Source organism: Pinus tabuliformis, chromosome 2_2 (assembly GCF_031772625.1).
Source record: "Pinus tabuliformis cultivar Carrire ecotype Pingquan chromosome 2_2, CPIR1, whole genome shotgun sequence".
In the NCBI taxonomy this organism is placed as follows: Eukaryota; Viridiplantae; Streptophyta; class Pinopsida; order Pinales; family Pinaceae; genus Pinus; species Pinus tabuliformis.
Genome location: NC_142300.1, coordinates 773,811,924 through 773,823,309, shown reverse-complemented (window position 1 = coordinate 773,823,309; position 11,386 = coordinate 773,811,924).

Genomic DNA, 11,386 nt, shown 5'->3' with positions numbered 1-11,386 from the left:
CACATATTCATATCATGCATTTAATGAGACATTAAAACAACTTGTAAACATACAATATTAGATAAATAAAAAATTTGACATAATCAAACTCATATCTCAGTGTATCTCATAGGAGGCTATCACATCTGCACAAGTAATTACAAATTAGCACGACACAATATCACAAATATATCAACTCATACCTAAATATCCATGACCATAACCACATGTATAGACCAATCCAGACTAACATGATACATATAACATCAATATCCTAAATGAAATTACCGTAATCATCATGTTGATGAGTGGAATGCATACAACAACAAGTTTACTACTAGTCATGACTAACCAACACACGTGCTTGGGACCACACTGATCATCTAGCATCTATCATGCTTGTAACCTAGTTCACACTTGTTTATAAATCAGTAACCTACTTGCATGATAAAGAAACTAACTCTACTATGTTTTTTCATTGAAGAAAAGGAAGTCTTGGAGTGGCCTAGGGGATTTCCCTAATCATAAATTCATATATGGGGGTCATTATGCATCTAGACTAAGTCAAAGTTGCATTGGGGATCAAAACTAATTAAGCAAAGTGTTGCTACCGATGATTTCTACAGGAGGTTTGTAATGCTACAGGAAGGCTTGTAATCTTATAGGAGGTAGTTTGAGTGGTTTTTGAAGGTGAAAATGTTGTTTCGAGGGTATGGAGAGGTGGATAGAAGTTGAAGAAAATGGAGGGTAGTTAGTTTGAGTCCCTAGCCAAGCTCAAGACCTCTCAAAGGCTTTTCGTGCACTAGAATAGGATTTTGGGATAGAATTTGCAAGTTGAAGGAGAAGATGAACGATATTAAGATGGAAGTGGTTTCTATATGGTTTATATTGTACACAGTTTCTTGTCTTTCTTTCCATTAAGCTTAACCTTCAACCATTTCTCAAGCCTCGAGATTTGTTGTAATATCATTTATATTTCCTATGATATAAATGACAAAAATGAATTAGTATTTTACAGAGAAGAGAATCTAGATTTCTCAACACTTGTTTTCCTCCTTTTAGAGTAAAATAACCATGGAAAGATTAACATAATAAATGGAGTAACCTGATGAAAACAAAAGTGTCCTAAACTGTTGGATTTTTGTCTTTTTTAATTTTCATCATAGTACTATACAATTGGATTTTGTTCTGATAGATTTTTTCATTAGATTAGGTCTCTTTCTTATTGTTATTTTTTCCTCAAACATTGGATTTTTTTCAACATGCTCGAGAACTTTGTGGGAGTGAAATTTCTAGCTTTTCCACATTTAAGATAGTTACTTTCACCAAAATATATCTTTTAAGAAAGTACAAAAATAAAAAGTTTGAAATTTATTATTATGTGGAAAATTATTGGATGATCATATTACTAAAATGTTTCACTGAATTTTGGAAATGAAACAAATTAATTGTATGAAAGCTTTGCTGGTAAAATTTTCATAAGGGTCAATTAAAGGCTAGAATTCAAGATTAATATTGGAGAAGAAACATGGAGGAACGATATCATCCTTAAATTCATGGAGAATAAGTTAAAGGTTTGGATATCAGTGTAGGAAATGAGGAGATAGAATCTAATGATTACAAATAAAGTATTGAATCTTTATAATTGGTATAAATGATGATTAGCTTGAAGTTGGAGTTCTGAGCTATAACATTGATAACACAAGAATTCTAAGGACTTGGGAGAAATAAAACAATTTGAGGACATAGCTAATATAAAGCTTAAATCAGATTTAGAGGCAAATGAAGAATGGATCAGGTTTGTGGCAAGTGGAAGAACACAAAGCATATTCAAATAGCAGGTCTCAAGGAAGTCTCTATGCACTTAAGAGGTATTATTAGAGTTCAAAACATCACCACTCACCATATTATTCAATTAAAATTTCTCGCATTCGAAGAATCAAAGAGTAGCTTGAAAATACCTTTTTGAGCATTACATAGGTTCTTCAGTGGGGTCGCTTGCATTCTATAGAGACAAGATTGGATGCCATGGGCCTAAAACTCTTGATAAGACAATCAAGAATCAAAGCTACTTGTATGATTAAAGCTTGGGTGATGTATACTTTAAAAGAACCAAAAAGATCAAACAATGAAGGGAATTAAAATTCTATTCATTAAAAATAATCCTAACAAATTGTCAAAGTCAACCAATCTAGAATGGATTCAAGATGGAATTCTTTATGGAAAATGGGAAAGGCTTCGAGTCAAATGTTATGGCTACGAAGGGTATCATTTGAATAGAGATTATCCTCATAATGAGGAAAACATGAGGAATGTGCACAATATCCAAGAAGAAACTAGAATGGAATATCCAATTATATGTAGCTAAGAAATTTTCCCTCAAGGCTACACATTGCCCAAATTAGAAATCACCCAAGTTGCCAAGTGGTCTCTTCAATTAAATAAATGTCAGTTTATTTCCTAGAACATTAGATCATGAGTTTGTTGCATCATATCAAGCAACAACCATGCATTTTGGGAAAACATTTGTTTAAGTAATGCCATAAATTCAATTCCACGTAGTTGTTCATCAATTAATTATATTGTGAATGAGGAGAGGGATGGAGTGAAGTGCTATGAACATACATTAAAAACTAGACTTCATTTATTAAATTAACACAATAGATTTATTTAGTTGTTTGTCATTACATATAGGGTTCTTTCATTTCTTGAATAATCCTTGGTACTAGCAATACAGGTAGTAAACCAAGCCAACTATCCTTCACCAAATAGAGCCAGTTATTCATCCTTGTGGGAAAAGAAGCCTTTAGATTAGCTTGATAGAGAACACATTTTTTAAAATAATTCCATAAAAGTTTCCATGTTTATGACATGAATAGGCCATGGTCACACCATGTACATAACAACATTAGACCATTAAATGCCACAAATATTAGTGAGATGTGCTTGAGTGTGGGTTGACTAATCACATTGTTGGAATACTAATATGCATATCCTATGTATATCAAATGAATAAAGGTGCATTGTAGAATGAATTTGTGGTCATAAGAGAGGCATCATGACATTATTTTGGGGATATAAATATAAAGGGGTACAAAAAATGTTAATGAAAAGATGGATATCCAGAATATCTAGTGAAAGTAGTGGTTTCGTAAATTGGGAAAATGTATTGGGTTAGTATCGGTAGGGGGTTAAATAAAGTGGTTTTTAGAGGAATTTTCAAATATGTGGTTATATTAAGGGTATTGCTTAGTATGCCATGAATGCATGTGTTATGTCAAAGGTTCATTGATTGAAACCCCTGTGAGTAGAAATAAGGCTTTGGCCTTGATTATTTTGATTGATGATCCCAAGACTTCTTCTGAAGAAGACCTTCTTCTTTGATCTGGGATTTGATTCTTCAATGTAGATCTTTGAAATTTCTCTTTCATATCCTCAAAAAAAATTTGATTCCTTTTCCTTAAACTCAATACTTTAGTGTCTCTTTGGTTGCATGACCTTTTCTTCACTTTGACACCTTAGCTCTGATACCATGTTGAGAAATCTAGGGCATCATGAATTAGGTGATTTATCTTAATTAGTAACATTTCGTGAGTACCCTTTAGTTCATTAGATTCAGATCTTCTTGTTGCTTAAGTTATTAGTGTTCTTCTTCATCAAACAACTAACAGTGCATTAACATAAATAGACAAGAGACACAAAATGTAGGTTATCCACTAGGGCCAAAACCTCTCACTCTTTGAGATGAAAACCCACACAAATTCTTCTTATAGATATTCCAAATGATGAATACCAAGACCAGTGCCCTTGACATATTAGCCCCTCCAAGGCCATGACACTATTTCTCTTGAATCTCTTCTCTTCTTCTTGAATCCTCTTTCTCTTCAACCTTCTTAGCATCAAGGCATTTGTCACCACTGAGATATTCTCACTGTCTTCATATTGGGGTGTCATTTCTATGAGAATTCCTTGTTTTCATCTTACTTTTGTGATCGCATCAACCTCTTTCGCTTGAGATACTATTGATATCCTTCCTTTAGGGTAGCACTGAGACTTTAAATTGTAGTTCCGCTAAATCGTTGTAATATGTTACTGAATTATAGCTCCTCCATAACAATGACACTAAACTATACTTCACATTATGCAGCTTCCTTATCACTAGGTTTGGTTACCCGAATTTAGAGGGATCTAAATTCCCTCGACTATAATGACATATGAATTTCTTGACTGTAACTATCCACCCAAATTCAGCGATCCGAACTACTTGTTGATTGTTCTAGAGATATGAACATATATTAGTTCTATCCTTCTAAAAATCTCAGAGGTATATGTGTATTTCTGACTGTGGAAATGTGAAGTTCCTTCACACTAATATATTGTTTTCTTCCTATCAATATAAGACAACAATGTAGGTTTTAACCCTGTACAGAAATTACCTGCATACGAATTCTTAAACAAAGAAAATAAACAATGCGAGAGCATAACCCATAAAACACATATGCACAGAGATTTTTCCCTGGATCCCAAAATCGGGACTACCAGCTTGATTTTTCATTATGTTCCTTTCAATGTTACAATACATATTTATACATGCCGAAGCATCCAATACCATGGACCAAAAACCATCGCGTCCAAAAAACATGTGCGAAAATCATGCACAAAACCATAGGTGGGTCCACGCAACCTAACATATGGTCCAAAACCAAAATTTTCCGGGGCGCTGCCCCGGACCCCATAAAGTGGGGTTACGGGTGCCCTTCAAACCCCCTATTAACTACATGGAAAGAATATAACACAACCCAACAATCTCCCACTTGTTGTTTTCTTTCCACAGGGGGCCACAGGAGAGCTTAGTCATTTTTTCAGTCCTAAGATTCCCATTGCTTCTCTACACCAAGAGAACTTCTCAGAGCTCACAGATTTTGTCAATGCATCTGCAGTATTCTTCAAAGTTTCCACCTTTACCAGCAACACCTTTCTGTCTTCTATCATATCCCTCACAAAGTGATACTGAACATCAATGTGCTTTGTCTTTGAATGATAAGCAGGGTTCTTTGCCAAGAAAATTGCACTTTGGCTGTCACAGTCTATTCTTATAGCTCCCTGTACTAACCCCATACTTGATCACAATCTCTGCAACCAAACTGCTTCCTTGCTTGCATGAGTGGCTGCCATGTATTCTGCCTCTGTAGTTGATAGTGCCACTACAGATTGTTTCTTACTCATCCAACTGACTGCACCTCCAAATAGGTTAAACACATACCCACTTGTAGATCTTCTCTGATCCAAATCTCCAGCCCAGTCTGCATCAACAAAGCCATGAATATCCAACACTCTATCCAATCCTGGTCTTCCTTGGTAGCACAAACCATAATCACTAGTGCCACGCAAATACCTGAAAACCCGCTTCACTGTTGTCCAGTGCTCCTTCCCAGGTTTTGACATAAACCTGCTCAATACTCCCACTGCATGTGCAATGTCTGGTCTAGTACAGACCATTGCATACATCAGGCTACCCACTGCACTTGCATATGGAACACGGGACATGTCCTCTTCCTCTTCTTGTGTCTTGGGACACTGTTCAGCAGATAACCTCACACCTACATGAATAGGAACCTTCACCAGTTTACTATCCTGCATATTAAACCTCTGGAGTATTGTCTCGACATACTTCCTCTAGTTTAACCAGAGCTTCCTCTTTGACCGATCTCTTTTAATTTCCATGCCCAAAATATAGTATGCAGCACCAAGATCTTTCATGTCAAATTTGGAGGACAATTGGGTCTTCAAATCCTGGATAATTTCTTTGCCATTTCCAACCAGCAACATATCATCCACATACAAGACCAGATAAATAATACGGTCACCAATTAATTTAAAATACACACAATGATCTGCTTTGCTTCTGGTGAATCCAAGTCCCCGTATAAATGTATCAAATTTCTGATACCACATCCTTGGTGACTGTTTTAACCCATACGGAGACTTCTTTAACTTGCATACCAGTTCTTTCTTACCCTTCACCACAAAGCCTTCAGGTTGCTTCATGTAGATTTCCTCTTCCAAATCCCCATGAAGAAATGTTGTCTTCACATCCATCTGTTCTACCTCAAAATCAAAAGCAGCAGCAACAGATAAAAGTAATCTAATAGAAGTTACCTTGGCAATAGGAGAAAAAATATCACCAAAATCAATTCCCGGCACCTGGGAATAACCTTTTTCTACCAACCAAGCTTTGTATTTCTCCACCTTTCCTTCTGCATTTATCTTCTTCTTGAACACCCATTTGCTGCCAATGGGTTTACTTCCAGCTGGCAACTCCACCAGATCCCAAGCCTCATTTTTGTGCAAAGATGCCATTTCATCGACCATGGCCTCTTTCCAGAGTTTTCCATCCTCTGAATCCACTGCTTCCTTCACAGTTCTGGGATCATTATTAGTAACAGACAAAGAAAAATTTGAACTGAAAGAAGATGGACTATACCTTTCTGGTTGCCTTCTTTCTCGAACTGATCTTCCCATAGCCGGAGTTTGTGGCTCTTCATCTTCTGATTCCTCCTCTGCTGCAGAGTCTAATTCTTCCTCCTTTGGCTCAAACTCTATCTTCTTAGGTTCCTTTGGTTGGACTTCATGTTGAATAACATCTTTTACCTCTCTGAACAACACATCTCGGCTGTACACAACCTTCTGTGTGACTGGGTTCCAAAGCTTATAACCCTTTAAACCATCCTTATATCCAATAAAGATGCACTTTTCAGATTTACTATCCAACTTGGTTCGTTTCTCCTTTGGAACATGTACATATGCATCACATCCAAATACCCTTAGATGTGAAAGAGAGGGTTTCTTACCAGTCCATACTTCTTGTGGAGTCTTATCCTCCAACGTTGATGAAGGTGATCTCTTGATCAGGTAACATGCAGTATCCACTGCCTCTGCCCAGAATTCCTGTCCTAACCCGGCACCACTGAGCATGCTTCTTGCCCTTTCCATCAACGTCTTGTTCATTCTTTCTGCGACTCCATTTTGCTGAGGTGTATATGCAGTAGTCTTCTGTCGTGCTATACCACACTTCTTACAAAATTCTTCAAATTCCTTGCTGCAAAATTCTCCACCATTATTTGTCCTCAGCACCTTTATCTTCTTCTCTGTCTGATTTTCCAACAGAGCCTTAAATTCTTTAAACCTGTCAAAGACTTCAGATTTCTTCTTAAGAAAATATATCCATGTATTCCTTGAGAAGTCATCTATGAATGATACATAGTACACAGACTTACCCAGTGATGGAACCTTCACAGGTCCAAACACATCACTGTGCACAAGCTCTAATATCTATTTCGTCCTCTTACCACCAGAGGGGAAACTCACCCGATTCTGCTTCCCATATACACAATTTTCACAGAAATCAAAATCCAGAGAGCTATTATTCATACCTTCTACCATACCTTTACCATGAAGTATTCGAAGGCCCTTCTCTCCAATATGTCCAAGCCTTTGATGCCACAACATGGTCTTTTCTCCAGAGACCACTAGATTCTCTACTCCATTTTCAGGAACCATAGAACTATTGCACCCATCAACAACAGTGCTACCTTGCAGCTTGTACAGAGTTCCAATCCGAACTCCCCGCATTAATATCAGTGCTCCTCGAACCATCTTGCAGGTATCTTTCTCGAACACCATCTTTACACCTGCATCATCCAACTTGCTTACAGAAATCATATTTCTGGCCAATGTAGGAATATGTAGAACACCCGGAAGTGTTATAACCCTTCCACCTTGCAACTTCAACTTTAATTTTCCCCGACCAATGATTCTAGCCTTCCTATCATCTCCTAAGAAGACATCACCACCATCGTATTTCTCATACTCGCAGAACCACTCTCTATGGGGAGTGAAGTGAAAGGATGCACCTGAGTCAATCAACCATGCCTCATGATCTACATGTGTACTTGAAGAAGCCAAGTACACATCCCCACCTTCACTTGAGGTGCTTTTCGCCTCTGCAGAAGGAGCATCATCAGATCCCTTTCCTTTATCAGGAGCTTTAGATTTACAATCCCTTCTGAAGTGCCCTTCCTTTCCGCATTTCCAGCACACCACCTTTGTAGGTTTTCCTGGAGATTTAGATCTCCCTCTAGATTTAGATCTCCCACTCGATGACTTATTTTTGTTTCTGTTCTGGGACCATCCTCGTACAGACAAGGCATCACCATTCTGGTTGTCCATATTTTTCCGTCTCATCTCCTCCGTCAGCAAGGCTGAGACTATTTCATCAAACTGCAAAGCAGTTGCATTGCTATCTATTGCAATAACCAGACTATCCCATGAATCTGGTAGAGAACACAACAAACTGATGCACTTATCTTCATCTGAAATTTTAATATCAACAGATAATAACTGACTTACCACAGTATTAAACGCATTCAGATGCTCTGTCACCGAGTCTCCATCTTTCATCCTCAGGTTATACAACTTTTTCCGCAGGAACAGTTTATTCACCAGAGACTTAGATTGGTACAAAGTCCCTAACTTGACCCACAAAGCCTTTGCCGTAGCTTCCCCTGATACATTCAGCAATACTGAATCCGAGACACACAATCGTATTGTGCTCTTTGCCTTCCGATCCAACTTCTTCCATTCTTCATCGGTCACTCCCGATGGTTTAGTACCCGGATCTACCGCGATCAACTGATCTTTATCCACCAACAGATCCTCCATCTTGAGTTTCCACAACTCAAAATTCTGACCATTGAACTTCTCAATATCTATCTTTCCACTGCTCGCCATCTTCTTTCACCACCATAATCAATCTTGCAGATCTCCCACTGAACAGGGTCTACCACAGGCCCGAGCGAAACCCCTCAGCAACAAAGGCGTCTCCTTGAAGCCAAAACAGTTCTGATACCAAATGTAGGTTTTAACCCTGTACAAAAATTACCTGCATACGAATTCTTAAACAAAGAAAATAAACGATGCGAGAGCATAACCCATAAAACACATATGCACATATATTTTTCCCTGGATCCCAAAACCAGGACTACCAGCTTGATTTTTCATTATGTTCCTTTCAATGTTACAATACATATTTATACATGCCGAAGCATCCAATACCATGGACCGAAAACCATCGCGTCCAAAAAACATGTGCGACAATCATGCACAAAACCATAGGTGGTTCCGCCCAACCTAACATATGGTCCAAAACCAAAATTTTTCGGGGCGCTGCCCCAGACCCCATAAAGTGGGGTTACGGGTGCCCTTCAAACCCCCTATTAACTACGTGGAAAGAATATAACACAACCCAACAAACAAGAGTATGTGAATAGGTGTGTCCTCAAAATGTGAAGCCAACATGAGTTTATACTTCATCTTAAGGCCGACATGAAGAGGAGGATTAGCACTTATCATTGGAGGGCTTCTAGACATATTCATAGATTCATATACAATTGTCATTTCCCCAAGAAGGATTCTTCATACAAGAAATTGACTCTTTTGACTTTAATGACCAATCCTAAAGGCTCTCAGTGGGAGCCACGAAAACCGAAATATCTGGTCATGAAACCTATGAAGCAATCATTACAATATAATTTTATTTTCTTCTTTACATCATTTTACAAATGTTACAATTACATGTCATTATGAAGAATGAACCTAGTTACACTTTTCAATGAAAGGTACCCTTCTCTGGAGATCAACCAACCCTAAAATCAATCACATGCATACATCCACTTATCATTAAGAAAATGAAATAACTTATGATGGAAAAATGATTTTAATTTAAATAACATCTAATTTATGCAGTACCAATGATCTAATCACAAAAATTACCTCTAAACTACAAAAATCAAATGAAAAATATGACAAGTAACACTAATCTATTTCCAAGAAATCATAAACACAATCATTTTTGAATATGGTTGTGAATCTTTTCACTCATTCTCCCATAAGAGAGGTGATGTTGAGGCTTCAACCACAGGATTTTATAGATTAATCTCTACTCAAATGCAAGAAACTATGAAATAATTGGAATCAAGAAGAAACATAAGTACAAGAGGAAGGACCAAAGCCTCTGGGTTGGTCCCAAACCCAAGGGTCTCAACCATCTGAAACTAGTTCAAATGCAACTGAAAATCCAACTTGCCATTATCAGAAACTGTAGGTCTAATACATCACATGAAAGTTTAAAATAACAATTTCAAGATTGAATCTCAATAGCTACACCAAGCTAAACAAAAACTTTGAATCCTTATGATCTCTTCTACTAGTTTATTTATACAAAAGGTTAGAAGAGGCAACTCCCTTTAAAGTAAGAGTGGTTCCCTCCATGATCTCAAAAATGGTGGATCTTTTTGCCCTTGATCTTTACTTGGACTAGGAGTCACTACGCTTCCACTGAAATTTAATTTGTGAGAGAGGATATGGTGATCCCAAGCCAATTCTACAGAGTTAAAGAGGTGCAAAAACCCCCTAAATTCTCTCCTAGTAGTCTCTATCAAGCACCTGCATAGTAATAGCCTCAAAAATGATTTATTTTCCTTCAATTAATCCACATTAGGCCACATATTATGAGAAACACCTTTTATTCCTCTTACTAAGTATACTATAAAAAAAATGTGAATTAATGTAAGAGAATGATAGTTTTAAGGCTAAAGGATTGCGCATTGATCTTCAAAATGTACCTATTGATGGGACTCATCATTACCCCCCTGCTAAATGTTTTTCTAATCCTATGAGAAACTCAGTCATCCATGTGCATCTCCTTCATGCACTTAGTGGCCTCCTTGACATCCCAAGGCTCCTCAGATGGTGTGTCCTGTTGGTGGTAAAACATCGTATTCCTCTCTATCTCTATCCATTCCTTCTTATCTCCTACTTGATCTCTTGATTCTTGTAAGCCTAACAATAAGGGTGGAATGAGATTGAGTTCTATCCACTCAATTTTCATCCTTTGCATGATCCCCTTGTACAATGGCGTTCTCTCCAAGGCATTCATTAACCTTTCAGGAGAGTGATATTTTATGATTTGTAGACTGTGGGGTAAGGAATGCCATCTCCTCTGGAAATCTTGTAGACTTTGTGTTCCAAGCATGCTAAATGTGTCTTCAAAGTGTAGAATGGATTGCTCCTGAGTAGAAATGTATTTGGGTTCTAAAGCATCGTCACTGGAGATGAGACTATGATCGGTAATGATATAGCCTTTGGTCTCACTAGCTCTACCTTGATATAGAATGGTTCCTTTTCCTCCTTTTCTATTACCCTTTTCAGCTCCTCATATCTTCTCTCCTCATGAGTCATATAGGATGATAAAGCCATCAATTTCATATCTCCCATATTGAATTGGTATCCAAAAAAATCATATTTATTAAAGTGAGGTTGTACATGTAAAATTGAGTCAAGTTTACGA